The following is a 23,340-nucleotide window of genomic DNA, read 5'->3' as shown; positions in this document are numbered from 1 at the left end:
CCCAGAGTCACACAGCTTGTGAATGAAGCCAACACTTGATGATGCAACCCGTGGTACTGCACTGAACATGTGCCAGCATCCATTGGATGGCCTTGTAGCTGCCACAGTGGCCACAGGGACTCCTCAGCACTCTTGAATTTACGGAAACCATTTGGTACAACCTCCAACAGGCTTGTGTTCAGACTGATTCCAAACTATCCTAACTGTTTTCGAATGTCAGGGGGCCTCTCTGTCCCCACCATTGAACTCTGTCTTTGTTTCTGGCCACACATTTGCTCATTATCCCTTTGATGTAGACAGCCCCTTTGATTTTCCTAATTCCTTTTTCTCTGTCTCTCCCTGCTCTATTCTTGGATGGTATTTTAAAGTTTCTTTTCTTTAAAAATATAGCTGCAGATAGAATATACTTAGCTTGTCTTTACACATGAACATGGAACAGGATGAAGTTAGGAAAACCTCACAGTTCTCGCCAACCAGGAGCCATGGTGAGAACCCAAGCCTGCAGGAAGGGCCAGTCTTGGTCATTAGTGAGTAAGCCTACTCACAGGTTTACAGGGGGCTTTGTTTAGGATGCTCTTCTGACAGAACACCAGGCCTTGGGCTGAGCCTGGACAGAAGCCACTTTGCATTTCTAACTCCCACTTCAAACACAAGTGGGTCTGCTCACCTCACACCTTCATGTGGGATCCAGATATGCCGAGGAAAGAAACTTCCCCAAAGGCAGTCTTGAGAGTCCCAAGCCTTCCTGCCTCTCCGACCTGTCATCACAGTTCAGACTCCACACCCTGCCCGGTTGGCTCCAGATCACAGCTCTCAAAGCGTGGTCTGCGGGCCTCAGCCTCTATATATCCTTTTGTAGAATTATATTGATCTTCACCTTCTATTTGCTTCTGTTGGAACGTGTAACCAGTTCCTTAGGATGTAGGACCGATGCTCACTATACTATCAGGTAGGGAAAAGTTTAAGTCAATAACTCAGGATTTAACATGTTCCAAATTTGTTTTAAAATGTATATATTAGCCTGGGTGCAGGGTGTGTGTCTGCAGGCCTAGCTACTCAGGGGGCTGCTAAGGTAGGAGAATTACTTAAGCTCAGGAGTTGGAAGCCAGTCTGGGCAAAAGAATCAGAGTGTCTCTCTCTGTCTGTTTCTATGGCTCTCTCTCTGTACATACATTTAAAAGAATGAAAGAAGCCGGGCGGTGGTGGCAGCGCACGCCTTTAATCCCAGGACTCGGGAGGCAGAGCCAGGCAGATCTCTGTGAGTTCGAGGCTAGCCTGGGCTACAGAATGAGTTCCAGGAAAGGCTCAAAGCTACACAGAAAAACGCTGTCTCGAAAAACAAACAAACAAACAAGAAAGAATGAAAGAAATATATAAACACATTAATTAATAGCTCCAAATTTGAATTTATTATAAATCTTCTTTTTAGGCTCCCCCAGTAATTTTCTAAACTTTCTAGAATGATCCTGAGCAGAAGAACAAAACTCAGACTATGGAGTCCACAGCCTTCACTTAGTGCTCAGGGAAACTTAGACAAGCATTGTTTGATCTGTTTGCCTTGGTGTCCCTTTGAAAGGGAAGATGGGCACAACACCTTCCTTATAGAGGAAAGGAGGTCATGACACTTAGCATCTGTCTTGGTGGGTGATAGTAACTCCCCAGCATGATATATAAATATCATGTGAAATATTTATGTATTACTGTTATTCTTAGAGGAGAAGTAAACATCCTAAGAAATAACATTTTGGCTTAGTGCTACCCTGAGATATGAGACCCTATCTTTTAAAAAAAAATCACTTTCCCAAGAATACACCATTCACATTAAAGATACTTAGAAACCAACAAAAGCTGTCATCCTCTTCAAAAGGCAGTGCCTGGAGCAGGAGGAAGCACAAAGCCTAGTGTAGATGTGTGCATGGTCACATGAGAGAGAAAACCAGGAGGAGGATGTCAAAGGAGCGAGGACTGAGACAAACACAAGGCTCCCGAAAGAAAACAGAGGTGCCATTGTCTTTTCTTTTGGTGCAGCAGGTTGGACCCAGGGCTAAGCATTCACTCTGCCACCGAGCTGCACTCTAGCTCCAGATGGTTTCTGACCAAAAAACAAACAAACCAACAAAACCCAACCCCACAAAACTAGCTAGAGCAGACCACAGAGTAACCAATCCTACAATCAAGCAACAAGCTTCAAACTGGCATACCCAGCCATTCTCCAGGGCACCTGTAGCAGCTCCAGGACACTGGAGGTTGAGGCAGGAGGATGGAGTGTTCAGGGCCATCCAGCCTGGGTTACCCAGAGAGGCCATGTCTCAAAACAAACAGAATCCCCACACCAAACCAAGACTGAAAAAGAAAACCAGCGCAGAAGCACATACAGAGCAGAGAGGAGGAAGAGAGAGCCTGCGGGCCCGAGGAAGAGGGAACGTTCTGCTCCAGCAGGGTGTTTGAGGCCATGTTGCCTGCTCCCCCCACCCCACTCCCCACCCATCACCCCCAGCAGGATGACTAAGGGGCTTAGTGAGAAATAGTTCTGGCTTAAACTGGGTCTGAAGTTAGGCCCAAGTTAGACAAGGGACTTTGGGGGTTGAGGGGATGAGAAGGGGCCAGCCCAAAGGCCTGTGAAAAGCAGCTGCTGAACAGGTGCCCCAGGGTGGGGTGAGAGGCTGAGCAGGGAGAGTGCCCCAGGAGCTGAACAGAGTTGGGATCCTGGATTTCTTTACATTGATTTTTAACAATCTGACCTTGTAACCATCTCACCTGTTCTGTGCCAAGGAGGTCGGTCACCAGAGAAAAGGGGATTATCACCAGGAGTTCAGTTTTCCCAAGGAGCTCTTACTCCCATCTCTACCTTAGAGGACAGCCACCTCAAGTGGGCAGGGGACATGGGGTTGGGGAACTCACAGACTCCTAGCTGGGTCAGAGAAAGGTGAGACATCAAAAACCGAATTTTGCTCAAACAGGGCTTCAGCCAGCCATGGAACGTCATACCTAAAATGACATGGGTGGTGGAGGCAGGAAGATCGCCAGGAGTTCAAGGCGAGTCTGGCTAACATTGTGAGTTCTAGGTGAGCATGGACAATAGAACAAGACCCTGTCTCAAAACAAGAAAACAAACAAACAAACAAACAAACCAAAAAACCTCACAACAACTTCCCTAAGGATTTCAAAATGCCGGGGGAACAAGACCCAAAGCAACTTCTCTCGGGGCCTCGGCCATGGTCGGTTTCAGTTACTAACTTTTCAGGATGACTCCCCCAGTCTCTGTTGTCTGAGGCTAAGTGAGCAAGAGCAGATTCGCAGGCCTCCATCACCCCATTCTGTGCTCCCTTGTCTTCACCCCTCAGAGTTATATCCCCCATCTAGGTTCTACAGCACAATCAAATGGTTGCTGAGATCAGGCGGAAGACAAAGCTGAGTGAAGCAAGGGTGAGCCCTCAGCAACAGGAGAGAGAGGGATACAGCCAGGGGAAGCTTCACGCCCATGGTACACAGGAACAGGGCAGCAGGAACTTAGCTCCTTCTGACCGTTGCCATGGAAAAATGGTAGGCTGGTGTCATCTGGGTTTCTGGTTTGGGAGAGGGGCAAGGAATTTGGATCTGTGTGAAATCTTACTTTTAAATTTTGGTAGTCAACTATAATTAATCTGCAGGGTTGTTAGGGTAGGAGGAAGCAGAGAATTTGAGAGTCGAAAAGTCCCTGAAGTACATTCAGTCCAAACTTGATTTTAGCCATGGACACACTGAAGACTGGCACATTTTCATGAGTTCCAGGGGCCAGAAAGCAACTCAAAGCCTGGTCTCCCAGTGCCTGCTCTAAAATCAGCTTCTCTAGAGCCCAGATTCCTGTTGATCCACATGAGGCTGTGCAACTGGATGTGAGCTTACTGAAAAATCTGGAAACAGCAAAAGGTTTCTGAACATGCAATGGCCCAGAATTAATCCAAAATCAAGTGTATTTCTAAGGGGGTTCTGGCTGCGATTGCCTGTGTTGTATTGTGGGACTTCACCGCAGCCTTGGTTCTTAATAACACACAGTAAGCACTTTGCACCGTGTTTGCTGTCTCACCGTGCAGCAGCCAGGGAACACTACATGAAACACCTGGGCTCAGATTTCAGGCTACTGTATGTTGTGAACTACAATGTTTTTAGTGCACATACCAAGTTTCCCCTTCTTATAGAAACACAATAGTTTAATTACAGAAGATGAGGATTTTTACTATTTCAGCACAAATGAAGTTTGTTTGGGATTATATTGTTAGAATGTTTTGTTTCAGGTAGGGGATGGTAGTACACAGACTTTTAATCCCAGGACCCCAGAGGCAACAGATCCAAGTTTGAGGTTAGCTTAGTCTACACAGTGAGTTCCAGGACAGCTAGGGCTAGGTAGAGAGCCTCTGTCTCAGAACAACAAAAAGAAAACAAACCAACAAAAGAATGTTTTATTTCATTTTGTTTTTTGAGGCAGAGTCTCTCTATTATGTAGCTCTGGTTGTTCTGAAACTGGACCAGGCTGGCCTCAAACTTACAAAATGTTTGATTTTAAAAACTGCCGTTTGATTTGCTAACTTGAGTTTCATTTATGAAAAACAAAACAAAACAAACAACAACAACAAAAAACCCCCAAAACAAAAAGACTGTTGTGGACCAATGGGATGGCTCAGCGTGTAAGGGCACTGGTTGCCAAGCCCGACGTTCTGAGTTTGATCCACAGGACCAACATGGTGAGAGGACAGACTGGCTCAAGTTGTCCTCTGGTGTCCACATTTGCACTGTGGCAAGAGCCCCCATGTCTCCAGTGCAGACACAAAATTAGTAAATGAATAAGCGTTAAAAAAAAAAAAACCAGTTCAGCTGAATTTTGTTTGTGCTTTAGAAAAATTGACAACAATTTCTGAGATGTCTCTAAATATACTTCTGCCATTTTGTGCTTTGTATTTATAAGAAACAATGTTCTCAGAATTGACAATTATAAAATCAAAATATTAGTCAGTTCTGGAACCCACTGAAGATGTTCTATGCCCTCTAGTATCAAATCAGCGGCGAAGATTTAATTCTTTATCTAAAAATAAACAAGCATGTCTCATTAGCATGCACATTTGCTTTTAAGTATACCAACCAAAGGGTTGTTTTTAAGATAAATTTACCATTTATTATCAGTAAATGTTTGATTTATATACTTATTTTATATACCTATGTAAAATGTGAATATTTCTTGGGAAAAGTGGGTCATAACTGGAAAAAGCTTCAGCAACTCTACTCTAGACCACCCTGTCTGTCATTAGGAGGCCTTTGCAATTATCAGGCATGGGATATGAGCTACTGAGGAGGGATGCTCCAGAAAGGAAATGGGTAAATTTACTATGGTCTTGACTCGATTTAAAAGAAAGATTTTATTTAATTATCTATCCATCCATCCATGAATCCTTCACTGATCATCACACTATGAGGCAATGTCTGTGCTATATTTAATACTGGCTACACAGAGATGACTAAAGCGTCACTCCTCCTTTTAAGTAGCTCACAGGCTGGCTAGTGGGCTTGGGGAAAATGCTGTATGCCAGCAACTACATTGCAGTAGCCTGTGAGCTCTCGGCTAATGTTCACATCCTCATCTGTAAGTCACTTCCTCTGAGAGCATCTCCCGGTACCTGATGCTATCCTCATGGACTGAGAGAGGGCTGTAGACTCTCCTCCACTCAGACTCCAGAGCACTAGAGCAATCCCCAGGAAGTGGGAGCAAGATGCACTCGACGACGCCAAGTCCCTTTCAGGGCAAGGGATGCAAAAGTGGTTCATGCATTACCTTGACCCAGAGGCCACTGCCTTCCAGCTGAAATGTCCGTGAGTGTATACCAGAGAAAACAAGGGAGATTGAAGCCTAGACTCTCCTGCCTGCTCACCCAGTGGTCTGCTCAAGTCTGGTAGCAGCTGACAGTTGACCTGGGTGACCAAATAGTGATGATTTCCTTGGGTCATCACAGTTTCGAAAAAGAGCATTGCCAGCTGGTTTGACTCCCTCTGTGGACAAGAGTTTTCCCAGCACTGTCTCTTAGGGCAAGAGAAATGTGGCGTAAGAAGAAACAGAGTGGCTGAGCTACCCCATCTTCAGCTCTGCCTTAGCTTGTCAGGGTTCCCCTTGCTCAAGCATCAGGCAAAATCCCAGCCTGAATCCCAAGAAGCCAACCTATAACGTGGGAATGACAGAGCTCCGGGGCCACTCCCTGAAGTGCTTCCCTGGAGAGATACAGCTGGGGGACATTTTAGTTATTGGGAGATAATGGGCAATGGCAGATGCCTGGATAGATAGAGAGGGGAGAAATAAAAGGATAGAAGAAGGAAAACTAAAATTTGTTGTGTACCCAAGGGCCAGACCCTTAGAACACACCAGTCGCTAATTGGCGCGTGGTCACAGACCTGGCCAGACAAACGTAAACCACAGTTCCACCTGAGTCCCTAAACCTATGCTCCCTTGTAGTAATCATCTGCTGGGATCAAGAGCACCTGGGTGATCTGGGACACAGGAAACTGCTATGAAGAAAGGCATGAGAAGGGATAAAAGATCTGGTTGACTCTGGCCTTTGGGCTGAAAACCCAGTGGAAATTAGCATTCCTTCCCTCTCCATGCAGGACCTCTGGATCCTATTTCCTAGTCCCAGTAAACTGTGTTAGGGAAAATCTCCCGTCACTTGCTTTTCTCATATAGCTAACATCCTAGGTCAGAAGCATTATAAAAAAAGGAAACATCTAAAGTACACTGTCCGCTAGACTTTTCCACATTAAGAGATAGTTCCTAACATTTCCTCAGAACCCCAACACTCATAAAAGTTAGGGACCATAAGCACACCACAGGACCATTCCACTTATTTCAGGGGCCATTCTTCAAGGCTTAGAAAATACCCCCTTTCCCTCTGATTTTGGAGACTTCAGAGGTCAGGTTTCCCAAGTGAAAGTTGTAAGGTCATCCCCCTCCCACACACACCTGTATTATCATCAGGTTGTAGATGGTAAAACTCAGGCTTTCCTGAGAGCTAGACAAATGTCAACCCAGCACTACACTGCAGCCCCCCGCGGTCTTTTATTGAGTAGTTATTACAGGCTTGGAAGACATCACTGAACAAAAATGACTAAGATCTTTGTCCTAATGGAACATACACCCCCAGAGAGAGTCAGGGCTGAGGTTGTACCTTACTGAGACAGCACTTGCCTAGTGTGGGCAAGACCTTGGGTTCAATCCTCTACTGTGGGATGTTCAAGTATGTCAAATGTGTTGCTCTGATTGGTTAGACTAAAACACTGATTGGCCAGTAGCCAGGCAGGAAGTATAGGTGGGACAAACAGAGAAGAGAAGCCTGGGAAGTGGAAGGCGGAGTTGGAGAGAGCTGCCAGCCGCCACCATGACAAGCGAGATGTAAAGTACAGATAAGCCACAAGCCATGTGGCAAGTTATAGATGAATAGAAATGGGTTAATTTAAGATAGAAGAAGTAGATAACAAGAAGCCTGCCACGGCCATACAGTTTATAAGTAATATAAGCATCTGAGTGATTATTTTATACGTGGGTTGTGGGACTGCGGGGGCTTGGTGGCACCTGGAGAGAAGATCTCCAACTACAATCCTCAGTATCAGAGAGGGTGGAGAAAGAGGACAAGACACTTCAGGAGATCAGAGTCAAATAACTTTGTTCAGCAGGCAGCCCTGAGTAGAAAGAGCACAGGTTTATGTCAGACAGGTCTGGGCCAAAGATCAGCCCCAACACTAACCCACCAGATGGCCTCCGGGTAAGACAGGACCGAGTACCCATGTCTAAGTGTGCCTCACACCTCCAGAAGGCCCCAGATAGTGGGGGGCCATCAGAGCTCAGCTGGAACCTGCATCTTTTGACATTTGGACTGAGAGCTTGAGCTAATTTATTGAGAGATCTAGACTGAGCCTGCTGCTTGTGAATGAGGGAGGAGGGAGCCTGCTGTGAAAGGAGCACCCCCAAGCCCCAGCGGGGAGGCCCGGCCCAACCAGGGCTTTCCTCTTACACCCATGTTCTGCAACACTTCCCCTAACCTTTGAATAGAGACCCTCTGTTCTTTCTCCTCCTGCCCTTTTGTGTGAGCTTCCAAAGCCTGGAAGACACATGCTATACCTGTCTCAGAAGGTGGCTGTTGTGACAGAATTAGGAAGACGCTGGCGCTTTGTTGACATTCGCTAGATACTGCCGTGTCTCTCCATGCTCTTGTCAGCTAGTCTGTCACACAGCGACAGAAAGAGGAAGCCCATAAATACGTCCGACTAAGGTTGCTCCTCAGCCTTCTGTGTTAGACATCTTCACTAATCTGTAAAAGGAAGGCTCCCGATATTGATCTCTTTGTAAGATGAAGGAGTATCGAATGACATATTCCAAGTGAGATACCGATCACCAATTGATAAATTAGCTTGGATTAATGTGCCCACTGCTGTTTTTTCTTTTTTCTTTAATTCTTTTTTTTTTTTAATGTCTCAATTTCTTTTTTTTTTTTTTTTAAGATTTATTTATTTATTATGTATACAGTTCTCTGTCTGCATGTCTGCCTGCAGACCAGAAGAGGGCACCAGATCTCATTACAGATGGCTGTGAGCCACCATGTGGTTGCTGGGAATTGAACTCAGGACCTCTGGAAGAACAGCCTGTGCTCTTAACCTCTGAGCCTTCTCTCCAGTCCCTGCTGTTGTTTTTAGGTTCTGTCTAGGCAAGTGGAGAGGACAGAATGACAGTAGCCTAGGAAGGATGCTGGGGTGCAGATCAAACCTCATTTGTCTGTCACAGCACTACAGGGCATGCAAAGAAAGATGGCGTAAGTGTTTTCTAGAGGCTCAATAAACGTGTACAGTATGCTCCATCGGAAGCCCAATCTACTGCTTCTGAATAGAGGGTGGAAGGATGGAAGTGTGACGGAAGGGCTAGTGAAGAAACAGAGTGTTTCCTGTAAGTGTACTGTCTTACCCTGGGTACCATTTGCATCCTGTCTGGCTATCCCAGTGATGCAGCATCTTCGCCTCCATCTCAGCAGGGGTCTCTAGGTGCACCCAGGCATATAAAATCAGGCAAGGCTGCAATGCGGCCAGAGGACTGAATCCAGCAGACTGGACAAACAATCGGTTTTTAAGCACCATACCTTGGCCCAACGCAGCTTCTATCAATGAACAGGAGCAAGGCCTTTACCCTAAAGTCACAGCTCACTGGTGACCCCAAGGACTGCCAGCGATGGTGTCTGCAACCCTCCCAGCTCCAAGCTTCCTTATCTGAAGTCCCAGATTCCCTGGAACGCTGCCAGTTAGGGCTTTCTGCAGGTACCTGGTTCAGAAAAAGCTTCTCTGGGCTTCAGGTTAGTCACTCTGGATCCTTCCTATCTCCTGGATACCACTTTCCCACCCCCCCCCCCCCCAACATAGTAGCTGGCATATGGTTTACACTCATGTCCTGTTTGTTCAGTGAATGACAGATTGGTTCCATCTACAAAACCAGCATACACTGTCATGTTATAGTAACCCTGTTGGCTCTTAGACTGCCAAATCAGAGGTCACAGGCTAATCTGGCTTAGTTGGCTGCCCTTGAAGAAGCAGAGATCCCATAGTTTCCTCTCTGCACCTCCTCTACCCTCTCAGGGAGCCTGCACCAAGGAAAAGGCAGGCCCAGGGGTACCCAGGCAGAAGGAAGGTTCTGCCCACCCCTACCACGACTCCTGCTTCCCCTCAAGATCATCTCCTGCCTCTTCCAGCTCAAGGCCCTACTATATGCAGGGCTGCAATAAGAGTGGGGAGCCTGGCTCCATTAGCAGCTGTGTGGATGTGGGCGGTGCTCCCAAGAGCACTGCTCTGCATTTCCTCTAGTGCTAAGGATCCTGACTATCAGTGGCACAGCGGCTTCATGGTGTCTAGCAACTTTCTTCCAAAGTGCTCCTAGCATGTGACCTCGAGGTGTGGCACACCATTCTCTAAGGTACAGGAATGGTTCTGTCTGTTATATGAGGAGAGACCCTGGGACCAGGGGCGTTCAGTGATGAGCAATGTCACCTAGTGATGACATGGTGGGGGCTGAACACTCCGTGGTAGACTTGGAAGGGGAAGAACTGGATTTCGACTCTGGCTCTGCCTCAAATGAGCTAGGTGCCTTTGGGTCAGGTCTCGAGGTTTCTGTTTTTGCCAGAGAAGGAAAATGGACTATTGTCCTAACTCATCTACCTCACAGGCTCTGGCTCAACAAAATAAGCTGCTTCCCAAGCCCCAAGCCAGTGACCCACCTCCCTGTACAAGGTCAGACAGCCCCTGGAAGGGGGAATGCCAGCTGCGTCTGTCCTCACATCTAACAGATGTCCTACGAGTGCTCCCCACAAAGAAGGCTGTGTAGAACAGACAGTGGGGAGGAAACATCAAAATCATCCTAATGGTCCCCGGCACCAGGGGAGCAGGTAGACAGCATCTGCTGTTGAGGCCAGATGCCATCCTGCCTGCGACACTGGTACTGGCTCAGACAAGGCTGGAGCCATGCCAGCGGGTGGGTGCAGACACAGCCTCCCTCACCTGCCAAAGCAACGGACTCTCCAGCTCTCAGTGTCTGCAGTAGGATACAGTCACTACAGCCCTTCCTCCAGCTTTGCCCCCACCTCTGCTCCACACAGCCCTTCCAGGTTTGCCCCTGTCCCTCTGCCCCCCCCCACAGCCCTTCCTTCAGCTTTGCACCCCCCTCCCTCCTGTCTGCCCCACACAGCCCTTCCAGCTTTGCCCCTGTCCCTCTGCCCCCCACACAGCCCTTCCTCTAGCTTTGCAGCCCCCCCACCTCCCCTCTGCCCCACACAGCCCTTCCTTCAGCTTTGCACCCCCATCCCTCCCCACTGCCTCCCCTCTGCTCCATACCTACCCTGTCCTTTCTACTCCTTCAGATCCTGCCTGGCAATCACTTCTCCTCAAAATTATTTCCAGTTGAGGCAGGTCTGGAGACCTATAATCGCAGCTACTTTCTAGGTTTAGGCAGCGGAGTTGAAAGTCCAAGGCCAGGCTTGTCTACAGGAATTTGGTCAAGTTCGTGAGACCCTGTCTCAAAGTAAAAGATGGGCAGGGGACATATAGCTCAGTAGCAGCATGCTTGCCGAGGCCCTAGGTTCAATCTCCAGTACCACAAAACAAGTAATTATTCAGGGATGGTGGCGCACACCTGTAATCCTAGCACTTGGGAGGCAGAGGCAGGAGGATAGCTGTGAGTTCTAGGTCAATCTGAGCAACGTGGTAAGTTCCAGCCTAGCCCTTTGAAGTGTGTGCCCTCCTCTCTGCCATAGGTGAGGGGGAAGAGTAGTTTGTTTCTGTTTCCCTGAAGTTTCTCCCATCCTCAAGTGTCAAGCTAGGTACTAGGGACATAGAGGTGGTCTTGTGAAGGTGGGTGGCAATGTCTTCTCTCCTTTGGAAACTATTTGGGCCAATTCCAGGAAGGTTAATGTAAGAATTTCAATGGAAGTTTGGAAAAAGACTTGGCCAACACGTGCACCATTTTTCAGGGCCAAAAATACTGCTGGAGAGGGCTAGCTGGCCTAGCAGCTTACCCAAGCATTGCTAACCAACCCCACTGGCCCGGAGCACTAGGTATACAATCCCTGATTTCCAACATTCAATACTGATATTTAGGCTGAACCATAGGAAATGACTTTTTGTGGGTCAAAGTGGTTGCACATGGGTAATCTTAATCTAGTGGTCTCCCTTTGTGACCCCCTAGAAGACAGTAAGTCCTTGAAGACTTGGATTTCAGAACCTCTGAGTCAGTGTTGATAGCTCTTGACACGGTACAGTCATGGGTAGGTGTGGTGGTTTGAATAAAAATGGCCCCCATAGACTCATATATTTGAGCATCTAGTCACCAAGGAGTGGAACTCTTGGACAGGATTAGAAGGATTAAGAGGTGTGGCCTTGTTGGAGGAAGTGTGTCACTGGGGGTGGGCTTTGAGGTTTCAAAAGCCCATGATAGGCCTAGTTCAATCTCTCTCTGTCTCTGTTTCTCTCTGTGTGTGTCTCTCTCTCTCCCTCCCTCTCCCTCTGCCTGAGGATCAGGATGTAGTTATTAGTTACTGACCAGCACCATGTATGTAACCATGGTCCCTACCATGCTGCTAATGAACTAAGCCTCTGAAACTGTAAGCCAGCCCCAATTAAATGCTCTCTTTTCTAAGGGTTTCCTTGACCATCTCTTGACAGCAGCAGGACACTAGGAAAGTATTAATACTAAGTCCTTGCTAACTAAAGTGCTGGGGGTGGGAACCTATAACCTGGCTTAACTTCTAACTCCAAGGGTGGCTGTTCAAGGCAGAGCCCATCCAGTCTCCTTTCTTCGGGTCGTCTCAAGTAGATGATGGGACTGAGCTGCTGGTATTCAGGTCTCTCCATGTCTTAGACTGTTAAATATATCACACCTGAAACACTGAAGGAAAACAAAACAGAAAAACCCACAGACCGCACAACAATCGACTCTACAGACATCCATTGTTTTTGTCTTGTTTTCTTGTAGCACTGGGGTTGGACTTCGGGCACTGTACACACTAAGGAAGAAGTCTTATCCTCAGCAGACTTACCAACTGTTACCATTGTCTTCTCCTTTAGTGTGTGTGTGTGTGTGTGTGTGTGTGTGTGTGTGTGCTTGCACACACATCTTTGCTGAACCATTTGAAAATAACTTACAAACATGTTTCCTTAAATATTTTGCATAAAAGGATACTACCAGCTGGGCGGTGGTGGCGCACGCCTTTAATCCCAGCACTCGGGAGGCAGAGGCAGGTGGATCTCTGTGAGTTCGAGGCCAGCCTGGGCTATAGAGTGAGATCCAAGAAAGGCACAAAGCTACACAGAGAAACCCTGTCTTGAAAAACCAAAAAATAAAAAAATAAAAATAAAAAAGGATACTACCACATAAAATCATATTACCATTTTCAAATTAAAAAAATACAATTACATATTACCTAATATCTACACTAAAATATTCCCAATTGTCCCAGGATGTCTTGTGCAATATACACCCCCACATTGGAACTGGAGAGATGGCTCAGCGATAAGAGTACTGGTTGTTCTTGCAGAGGACCAGAATTTGATTCCCAGCACCCACCCAATGGCTCACAGCTGCCTGTAACTCCTGTTCTAGGGGATCTGATACCCTCTTCTGACCTAGACAGGGACCAGGCACACACAAGATTAACAGACATGCATGCAAAGCAGAACATTCATCTACTTAAAGGAAACAGAGATATAAAACTAATTTTGTTTGTTTGTTTGTTTTTTGTTTTTTGTTTTTTTGGTTTTTCGAGACAGGGTTTCTCTGTGTAGCTTTGTGCCTTTCCTGGAACTCACTTGGTAGACCAGGCTGGCCTTGAACTCACAGAAATCCACCTGTCTCTGCCTCCCGAGTGCTGGAATTAAAGGCGTGTGCCACCACTGCCCAGCTAAAATTAATTTTTAAAATGTATACACAGGGCCAGTGAGCTGCTCATTGGGTAAGGGTACTTGCCACCAAGCCTGATGGCCTGATCCCTGGTACCCACATAGCGTAAGGAGAGAAACAACCCCCACAGTTGTCCTCTGACCTTAACACACATGCCAAAAATGCACTCTTGAGAACACACATACACACAGATACTAAGGTTTTAAAAAATTAGAAAAAAATTAAAATTCATATATTGCACATGGATAAACTGTTTCTTTTATTTCTTCCATGTTCTTATTTTAAAAGATTTATGCTTTCTTATGTGTGCTACATTCATAAGAGTCCCCACAGAGGCCAGAAGGTGTTACACACCCTGGAACTGAAGTTACGGGAGGCTGTAAGCCATCGGATGTTGGTGTTGGGAACTGAACCCGGGTCTTTGCAGGAGCAGTAACTCCTCTTAATCAGTTACTGGCATCTCCAGCTCTCCTTTTGTTTCTTTTAATCTACACTGGGTTCCACCTCCAGCCTTTTGTAGCGACAGCGTTCTTTTCATTCACTTACTTTGTGTGTGGGCATGCACATGTGGAAGTCAGGGTAACTTCAAGCAGTGGCTCTCTTCTCCCACCCCATGCATCCCAGAGATTGACTCCAGTCTCCAGCTTTGGTGGCAGGCACCCACCCCTTCCCGCCAAACTAGTTTGTCAGCACCACCGCCACCAATTTTTGTTTCTGTGACATTTCTTTTTTTCTGAAGCCTCTTGGCTGCCAGTTAGCATGGCCCCACCTTAGATGTCCCTGTCACCTCTTTGAAACTAGATCTGGCTAAGCAGTTTCGACTAGACCACAGACTGTGGTTGGAATTCATATTGCAAGGCTCAGGGAAGCTGCTTTCCTGTCTGGGATTTGAGTTACTTGATTCATAGAAGTTAAATCCTCAAAAGTGAGGGCCGGAGCCTGGCGAATAGGGGTAGGTCTTCTGAAGAGACACAAGCGAGCTCCATGGTCTCTGTCTTGTCCCATCTCCTGAGGACACATGGAGAAAATGGCCTAGTCAGGAAGTGGCCCTGGCCTACCTCCCGGTTTGCCGGTGTCTGGCCTTAGACCTTCAGAACTGTGGAAAAGTCATTTCTGTTAAGCCAGTCACTCTGCAGTGCATGCTGGGACCAACCTTTTATCTAATAGTGCTCCTTCCTCCCTGTTCAATAATTTTATCATCTGCTAATGAGCTTAGCCTGAATCAGCTTATTGTTGGGGAAATTCTGAAGGAAAAGGCAGGTTGGGAGATGTTGGCCAAGAGATAAAAAGTTTCAGTGAGAAGGAATAAGTCTTTGTGATCTGTTGTCGAATGTAGAGACTCCAGTTAATTATAAAGTATATTTCAAAACTGCTAAGAGAATAGACTTTAAGTGCTTTATACCACAGCATTGAAAAGATAAATGTGTGATCCTGGGTATGTTAGTCATCTTAATTTACTTATTTCATAGTATATATCAAGATATCACATTGTTTATTCCATCTATAATTATTTTTCAAATAAAAATCAAACTTAACGGCAGGTATGGTGGCACATACTTGTAATCCCAGCACTCAGAAGGCAGAGGCAGGTAGACCTCTGTGAGTTTGAGGTCTACATTAGGGAGCTCCAAACTAGCCAGGGCTACGAAGTAAGACCTTATCACAAAATAAAATAAAATAAAATAAAAATTCAAATTAAGAAAAATTTGAGTTAGAACCTCACTGTATAGCCCAGACCGGCTATGAACTCACCACTTGTGGTGGTTTGAATAGGCATGGCCCCCAAAGACCGATGTGTTTGAATATTTGGCCACTAGAGAGCGGCACTATTAGGAGGTGTGGCCTTGTTGGAGGAAGTGTGTCACTGAGGGGTTTTGAGGTTTCAGAAGCTCAAGCCAGGCTCACTCTCTCTTCCTGCTGCTTGCAGATCCAGATGTAGAACTCTCAGCTCCTTCTCCAGCACCATGTCTGCCTGCATGCGTCATGCTTCCTACCATGATGATAAAGGACTGACCCTCTAAACAGCAAGCCAGCCCCAATGAAGTGTTTTCCATTATAAGTTGCTGTGGTCATGGTGTCTCTTCACAGCAACAGAAACCTTCACTAACACCACCCTAGAGTGTAGCAAGTAACTGAGGTTGCAGGCATCTGCTACCATGCCCAGCTAAATAAATAAACCTGCTTATGTAAATAAGCTTCTCTACTGTGCCATAAAGGGCTGAACCAAGACTTGGTAGGTCCTAGGCAAGTGATCTACCATTAAGCTAAATTCCAAGCCATTTTTTTTTTTTTTAGATTTTTATTTTGAGACAAGGCCTTTCTAAGTTACCAGTCAGGCCTTGAACTTGTGATCCTCCTGCCTGTCTCCCTGGCAGTCACCAGGCCAGGCCAAATTGAAATGTGAAGAGTTCCGGCACTTCTTCTGCATCTGGTTAGTGGGCATTTCTGTGAAGGGTTTTCCCCTTCCCGCTCTTCCCTGCCCCTGCAGCTGTTAGACAGGACTTGAGAAGTCCCTTTTATCACCTGGGCTGCTTCTGTTTTGTTTCTTGGCGACTCACATCATTGCCAAGGCCCCCTATGCAGGCTCCTGTGTTCTTTGACACGAGTGTGCTCCAGCTTCCCGCCACAACACTGTTCCCTGTCCTTGGCCACTCTCAGACCTGGTAACAGCCAAGTGATGCTGGCTGCTAATAGGGGACATGGTACCTAGAAATACAAATCCAGGGGCTGACAAGATGGCTCAGCAGGTAAAGGCACTTGCTGTGCCAGACTGGCAAACTGCATCCTGTTCTTGGGCTCCACAAAGTTGTTCTCTGACCATGCCCTCATACACGAACCCTCTCCCCATACATCTCGAATACACACATGCATGCAATAAAAATGAATAAATAAACAAAAATCAGGCACTGGACGTAGCTTTGCTACTAAATGCCTTCGGTTGACAGATCAACAAAACAGACAAAGAAGCAAAGGATCCCGTGCTTCCCCACCTTCTCCAGCCATGCTCTTCTCTGTACCATACTCAGACCCCGACTTTAGATATCTAAGTTCAAGCACAGACACGCATCCCATGCACCCTATAACAGCAGAACGGTTTTCTATTCGGGACACCGATATCGTGACTCAGAGCATACCTATGAAGCCCAGTCCAAAGTTTCTCTCGATTCTTAGACTATATATTCCAACAAGAATATAGAGTCAGAGCACTGACACGGAAAAATATCTTAATTATCTGGATGTAATGGTACATGGGCTACAACTCCAGCACTCCTGAGGATGAGGCAGAAGATTATTACAAGGATAAAACTGGTCTAAACTTGTCTCAAAAAAAAAAAAGAAAGCCCTTAAAGTTTTTACTTACTCCTTTGTAATGAAATTGTTACTCTATTAGTCAGTTTTTCTATTGTAGTCAGGCTGGCCTCTAATTCACAGCACTTCTCCTGCCTCAACCTCTCAACAGATTACAGCTGTACACCACCATACCCAGCTTTAGCTATGCTATTCAGGATGGGCAGTAGGGCAAGTCACAATGGTTTCTATTACAAATACACCTTGACTTGCCCTATGCACGCATGCTTCTTTATCTGTGGGTGCGCATCTTTGGGTTAACGACTCGGGCTGCTGTGTAAATGTGTGTGTGGCATCTTCCCTCTAGGGGCTATACTACTTTGCCCTCCTGACAACGATTCTACAAACTAGCCGAACTTCACTGGCACGCCTTGAGCTGAGTTTCTTTGAACCCTGGCAGACTCCCAGACATGTCTAGCAGTAAGCACACCACCTCCACGCCAGTGCCCACCCTACCGTGATGGCAGGAAGGTAGAGAGAGGGTGGCCTTGCTGATGCTATGCCAGTTCATTTTCCCAAACGGTTGGGATTCATGCATGAAACGTGGCCAGCCAGGAGAAGAGGGTGGAGGCTGACAGGACAGCCTGAGAGAGGCAGACTGAGAGCAGTGACCGAGAGGTGGGGACCCAGTTCCTCGGTGCCTATGTCCGCCTCCCCTCTCCTCTCCTCCCACTTCTCTCCCCACTCCATACTCAGCACCAGACACTTCTCTGACCAGGAGCCATCACTCTGGCTCTGACTAGTTCCTTCCTGGCTTCTGTCTTCCTTGGTTCCCACCGAGTTTACGTGGGCTGAAGTCACTTAAGGAGGAGGCAGAAGAGAGTCCTCGTCATTTCTGTTGGAACGTGTTTGAAGAAAACAGATCAGTGGAACAAGAACATCCTAGGGAAAGAGGAGACAGAGATGCTGAGGGGGGAAGACGGGTGTAAAACTCTGCACAGAGCTCCCTTGGACTCTAGGTGACACTCACGTCTATGACCTACAGAAAAGGGGAAATGATACTGTGATTATGGAAGACATCATCAGGTTCGTCACAACAGTGAAAAATAGAGATGGAGTATCCAGTGGCTGAGCACTTGCCTGGCAAGCAAGAGGTGCCAGGCTTGATTCCCAGCACCCTACAAACAGAATTAAAAACAGAGCTGCCATATGAGCCAGCCATCCCACTACTGGGTATATATGTAGAGGAAATAAAATCATAAAGAAGAGACATCTGCCTGCTCTGTCTATGGCAGCAGCACTGTTCAAAATAGTGAAGAAATCAAAACAACCAAAGTATCCATCAGCGGATGGACTGGTAAAGAAAATGTTATCAGTCATGAGCAGAATGGTAACCTGTCAAGTGCAACAATATAGAAGGAGCTCGTGGGCACTATGTTAAGTGAAACTAGCCAGGCACAGCAAGACAAATAGCAGATGACCTCATGTGGAATCTGGAAAAGCTGATTGGTTGCCAGGCTGGGGAGGAGGGATGAAGAACAGATGATGGACACCACCTAGCTGGAGTTGGTAATAAATTCTGTTGTGCTATGATATGACTGAGAAAATGATTACATGCTGTTCACTCCAATCTGCAAGGAAACACCTTTGAATTTTTTTTTTAACCACAAGGAAATGATAAATGTTTGAGATCTGAATTGCACATTATATAGTATGTACATATATCAAAACATGGCATCTATAAATACGTACTCTGTGCCAATGTAAAATAATGAGTATATTATCTATTTCCCAGGGAGAAAAAGGTGGAGAAATGCTCTCAGCCAGTTAGACTGTATTTAGAGGGTGCCTGCCCCACCCTATCTTCCTCACCCCTACCTCCCTCTTGGCAATAGGGATAGAGGGAATCAAAGCCCTCAAGGAGCAGGCAGTGGGTTGGGTGGGCAGGAGTTACCTGTAGGGAAGGAATACAGATGGCCTGGCAGATGTCCTTCCAAGGAAGGGCAGGCTCAGGGTGGGGCATTTACCTGCAAGGTAACGTTAAATATGCTTCTTGGGATCCTAGGCACCTCCAAATAAACATACTCCTCATCTCCTTCAGAAGTGTGGTGGATCTTAATGTGGCTGCTGGGCCAGAGGCCCAGAGGACTGAATAAACAGCAAAGGGCCACAGGTACCGAGAGAAGTCAACTTAATAGTCTCGGGTGGCAGTTGGAGCAGCTGATAGATGGTGGCAGCGCAGCTCCAGTTCCCCTTCCTGGGCAGATCTTCTAGAAAGTGAGAGTGGGATGTAAGGCTCCCTGGTCTTCCTGCTCAGTGACCTTCATTAGAACACATCACCTTGCAGATTCTGTTTAGGTTTTAGTTTGCCCCCTCCCCCATCCATAGTACCCTCATTTTGATTCTCTTCTGACATCAAAGACCACAGCAATGTGACAAATCGGACCCAGCCACTCCCTCCCACCGTTTCTGTGGTGAGCCGGGTTCCCAGAGCAAGGAGAAGCTAAAGAACAGGGTAAACTAGGGGCCCCTTCCCGCAACCCCCCTTGCAATGGATTCTCAGGTGCTATAATTACTCCACCCCTTGGGACTAGCAACACCAATCTGTGGGGTAAGGACTCCTGTCTTGAAGCCTCTGACGACCTGAGTTTGGTCTCCACGGATCCACATGGGGGGAAAAGAGAACACATTGTCCTCTGACCTCCAGATGGAGTCCCCCAATAAATATTTTTTAAAAATGAAATTGCCCCGTTCTTCCCACAAGTGTTGACCGAGTGCCTCTATTTGTCCCGGCTGTGCTAGAAGCTGGGAATCCGCGGGATGAGGATAGCTAAGCCCCTTCAACTTGACCTTGGATCCAAGGATCCAGGGACACGGAGATGGGAAACAGAAGGGTAAGAGACTGGGGCACCGGCTGGGGCCGGAAGGCTGGAAGCCTCTACTCTCTCCAAGCCCTTTCTCCTCTGAGTACTCCCACTAGGGCAAAGCCAGTCAGGAGGGTGGAGCCGGGCTGCCGAGACGCTGACAACGGGGCAGGTCACAGAGGCTGCTAGAGGGGAGGGGCTCCAGATTCTACTGCAGTATTCCCAGCCCTGCGGGTCTCACAGCTGGGAGAGGTAGGGGCACAGCTGGCTGAAAAGCAGTCTCCCCAGCTGCTCAAGACCCAGCCCGGACTCAGGGCCATTAGAGCAGGCACCCTAGTGCGCGCTAAGCAGGCACCTCACAAAGCAGCCATCCTTAATCTACCAGTATTTGCTCCGGGGATTCCCTCCTCCCCTTCTTGTAGAAGGAAGGCATCAATTCTTCACATGGTCCGTCAGACCACAGGTACAGTACAGTGCCGAGGGGGCACGAGCCTGATTCATCACCAAGCACCTCCAAAGGAAAGCACAAGCTGGCTGGCTGGCGGCTTTCCTGGCTACCTTTTAAACTCTCCTGTTTCTTTCCTAGGGTCTCAGGAAGGCTTTTCTCATAGCCTCGGAAGATAACTTAGCTAGCCTGCCCACAACATAGGGTCCTCTTTTGAATTTCTCCTCTCCCCTAACCCCCTTTCCATGATGATCCCAACCTGGAATAACCCAGAGCAAGGGGGATACAGGAAAGGATCTCTTAAGTGGGAAGAGCTAGAAACAGGGGGTGCTCATGTGGGTGGGTAGGGGTGTCAAGCATGGAGGGAGTGGATCTGAAGACTCACTGCCAGACACCCCAGCTGGAGGAGAAGACGGCCCGCAGGATGGGAATTTGTCTGCCACCCCCTTCTGCTTCCCTCTCTCAGCATCACAGCAGCTGCCTGATTTCTTCACCTGACACCCCAACTACCAAACCTGGCCAGCGCGAGCCGGCATCAGGTCTGGAGGGGATTATGAGTCCTGCAGGAGTAACCAGGAAGGAGATGCCTCTGGTCAGGGTGTGCTCTCTCTGCTCCCAGGATTTTTTTTTGGGCCCCTTCTCCCATCTCCCCCACCCCCAAGCTGGAAAGAAGCAAGCAGGCGCTCTTCTAGAGGTGGACCAGAGCATAAGTCTGGACTCATCTCAGGGAAAGATACCAGCCACCACCCCACTACCAAAACAAGGAGAGAAGAAAAAGAGGGGGGCGGGCAGGCGGGCGAACAATCCCAGCCTTAGTGTCTCTCACTTAAGCGATCTGTTCAGGGACCCTCTCAAGATGCCACAGGCCCAAGCCAGCCAGCCCCACAGCCTGGGGCTTGAAACTGCAAACTTTTCAATGTTCCCCTCTCCTTCCTTCCCTGTAGAAGCAGGGATGCGTGGGGCGGTGCCCTCAGAGACACTCATACAGTTGGTTCTGGACGCGTACACTCACTCAAACAACAGCAGTGAGAGGGAACTCCCAGCTTTTTCCACAGCTAATTATAGACGTCAAAGTCTGAGGATGTTTTGTAAGCCGCAGAGAGAAACTGCTGAGGTTTCTATGCAAAGCCAAAGAAATGTAATGTGTGCACTCCTGGTCTCAGACTCCAACTTCTCCTAGCTTATCTCCACCTCACCCCCCCAACCCCCCCCCCCCGGCAGTGTGCCCCCTCCTTGGCTCCAAGGCCTTCCTTCCCGCTGAAGATTTATTTGGTTCTATTTTTCCCATCTCTCTTTGGGGCTTTCGAGAAAGGGAACAGACTCGGAAAATATTTTTTTCCGCAACAGTTTTCCATTCTGCAGCTGGTTCCCAAGCCAAGGGGGAGGGGGGAGAGCAGGAGCGGATGGGGATGGGGGTCGGCTGGAATAAATACTTGTTCCAAGAGCTTAATATGGGTGAGAAAAAGGCAGTCCCTCCATTTCCCCACCCATCCCATGATCCAGAGGAAAACGCAAAGAAATCACTTGTTTGATTATGTGATTCTTCGGAACCCAGGGAAGAAATAGAGTGTTGAAGAAATCATTCTCATTTTCTTGCCCCACCTCTCTTCTATTCCACCACCCCACCCTCCCAGAATTTGCGAGCATGAGGAAATTCGGGTACTTTGAGAAGCCATTGAGAGGAAAGAAAGAAACAAAGTTTGCAAATCCCGGAGTCAATTCATTCTCTGCAAACCTACCTCTCTTTCTAGCAAAGATTCAGGTGTCTTCAAGCGGGACTCTTCCTCCGCGTTTCCATGGACCGAGTAGGGTGGGGTGACCACCCACTGCTCTCCCCGGTGAAGCAAACCACCCAGTGATGCCGGCTTTGAGCTACAGCTGGGGGAGTGGGCTGGGTCTTCTTCCCCAGCCCTTCCACGCGAAAGACCTTCCTGGAAGAAAACCGGTGCAGGGAGCTGGGCGGGTGTCTGACCTCGCCGTCTTCGGAGGGATGGTCCCCCAAGAAGTTCGTGCCCCCACCCCACCCCCAGCCTAGCACGGGCTCAACAGCAGAGCTGTCTTAAGAAAATGCTTGTCATGGCAACAGCTCCAGCCAACTCCGGCCAGACTGGGGCTCCCCAGCTCTCCCCCAGCAGAGCGGGAGGAGAAAGGGGCGGAGCGCGAGCCGGCGGGGGTGGGGCTTGGCGGGAGGCCAAAGCATTGCTCAGCTCTTAAGGTGGCCCGAGTGCAAGAAGCGGCGGGATGAAGCTCGTTGGTCGGTCTTAAGGCGGAATGGGGAAGGCTAAGGGGAATCCTCTGCCCTCTTGGCTTTCCCCCGGTGCTGGTTCTTGTTGAAAGGAGAGCCGAGCAGGGGTGGGTTTGGGTGGAGGTGGGAGTGGATGTGGGCAGCGGTCTTCAACCGTTGCTGTGTGGAGGGGAAATAAAGGAAGCGTCTGCAAGCCTTTCTGCTTCCTGCAGCTCCTCCAGACCTCTCAGTCTCATACTGATTTACACTCAGGACCGAGAAACGTCAGGAGGCTCTGGGCACCTGCCCTACTGACCCCGTCTGAACTGGGAGTTCACTGGCAAAGCTGAAGCAATTGCTCAGGGTGCCCATACACACATGTGCCTCCTCACCCTACAGACACAGGCCACATCTTGCTCTCTCTTGCTTGTGTACCCAACCAAAGGCATGTCCACAGGGCACAGAACGGCTGCTTGCCTGTGTGTGGGCTGCACACCCAAGCCTTTGCAGCTACGATATCGTTTATAGCCCTACTGGCAGTCTCGAAGGGAACTCATTACTGTCTTTGTTTTATGGTTGAGGAAATTAAAGATTGAGTGACTTGCTCAAGGTTACACATCTGGTTAATGACAGCCAGGATTCAAGGGCAAGTCAGACCTATCCCAGAGCCTATGTGCTTTTCTACCCCTGCATCATACTATGTTACACATTTCCATTCTAGACTGTACGCACTGAGACATCCGTACACACTTAGACACAGCCTATAAACTGTTAATCACACCCCCGTGCCACACACCCACCAGCATTGTGCAACAGCGCCACCCATAGCTTCTGCATGGAACCTTACGGCTTTCAAGTACAAACATGCACCATCAGCTGGCTCACACAACATATCTTCATTGACTGATGCATTCCCACACCTACCTCAGCAGGCATACTCGCTCATGTTTATATGCTTATGAAAGGCAGGCTAGCATAACTTCACAGGTTATCGTGAACTGTGTACTGGGAAGGATGGGATTATCATAGTTTCTCCACCTGTCAACAGAACTTCAGAAATACTCCCGTACCTAGCTAG

At 47.9% G+C, this 23,340-nt stretch overlaps 1 protein-coding gene across 5 annotated transcripts in view; it reads right to left on the bottom strand.

Annotated features, from left to right (window-relative positions):
- Positions 1 to 22,164, bottom strand: part of Atp2b4 (ATPase plasma membrane Ca2+ transporting 4) — a 98,003-nt gene extending 75,839 nt beyond the window's left edge. For all 5 annotated transcript variants that reach the window (XM_036201778.1, XM_036201774.1, XM_036201775.1 and 2 more), the window contains exon 1: positions 21,778 to 22,164. The gene's annotated coding sequence lies outside the window, so the exon portion shown is untranslated. The remainder of the gene's footprint in view (positions 1 to 21,777) is intronic.
- Positions 22,165 to 23,340: the final 1,176 nt, after the last annotated feature.

The sequence above is a fragment of the Onychomys torridus genome, chromosome 11 (genome assembly GCF_903995425.1).
Source record: "Onychomys torridus chromosome 11, mOncTor1.1, whole genome shotgun sequence".
NCBI classification, from domain to species: Eukaryota; Metazoa; Chordata; class Mammalia; order Rodentia; family Cricetidae; genus Onychomys; species Onychomys torridus.
This window is presented reverse-complemented; position numbering and strand designations above follow the sequence as displayed.